Source organism: Sebastes umbrosus, chromosome 3 (genome assembly GCF_015220745.1).
Source record: "Sebastes umbrosus isolate fSebUmb1 chromosome 3, fSebUmb1.pri, whole genome shotgun sequence".
Lineage (NCBI taxonomy): Eukaryota > Metazoa > Chordata > Actinopteri > Perciformes > Sebastidae > Sebastes > Sebastes umbrosus.
The window spans coordinates 35,914,754-35,915,698 of NC_051271.1; the positions used below are offsets into that span (position 1 = coordinate 35,914,754).

General features: G+C 40.7%; 1 pseudogene; it reads right to left on the reverse strand.

Annotated features, from left to right (window-relative positions):
- Positions 1-945, reverse strand: LOC119484956 (annotated as a pseudogene).

Consider the following 945-nt stretch of genomic DNA (forward strand, 5'->3'; position numbering starts at 1 on the left):
TTAACCCCAGAACCATTTGTTAAGATCATGAATAGCTTGGTACTCTTTGTGGTTTTGTAAGTATTTACAAGTTCGGCAAGAATGTTCAATTCCAAACTTAGAAAATTTAACTTTATACCTGCTTGTATATCTAAAGTATCTCATGTACTCTGTATGATTTTGGTCAAGGTAAAGTAGCCACTCTGCCAGCTCCTTTGGAGTGGAAAAGTCATCGACATGAATGAAAGAATCAGGTGTGATATGGTCCTCATAGTTTTGTCTTTCAGGGCCCAGAACTACTGGTACAGTTCCAAACATCATAGGTTTGTATACCTTCTCTTTGATGTAGTCTTTGTAGATAGAGTTTTCAAAGGAGAGGTAGAATTTACAACTAGAAATTATCTCTTTATAGCCTTCGATACTTGGACGATGGCCAAAGGCTCCTCCATAAGTATGAATGTTGATGTGTTTCTTCAGTTCATTGTAGAACTGAACTCTCTTTAAGTTCGGGATCCATCTGCTCACAATCCAACACACACACTTGTCCTTTGCTGGCAATTTGAAACTTTTATCTTGCGATGTCACTGGCACCAGAGACCCATAAGGCACTGGAATATTTGAATCAGGGCGATAATTTCATGTTAAGTTGAATACGTCATTAAGTTTAGGAAATTTAGTTATGAATGCAGGTGGCTCCACATTAAACCACACCCATTTCTGAAAATAGGGACGCGGTTATGTCGGCATGGGTCCTAGATCAATGTGGTGGATGAGAACCCCGTGGGCCTTAGGGTAAAGTGTCTTGTCAGCTGTCAAGCAGCATTTTTCGATATTGAAAATACTGCAGTTCATAGTATGTTTGGTGCCATATGGCCACATCCAGATCAATACTATAGTGTCGGGCTCAGCGTCCACTGCTGCTGCCTGGATCTTCTTGGTGTCGCTGGGTTGTGGGTTAATGTGCAT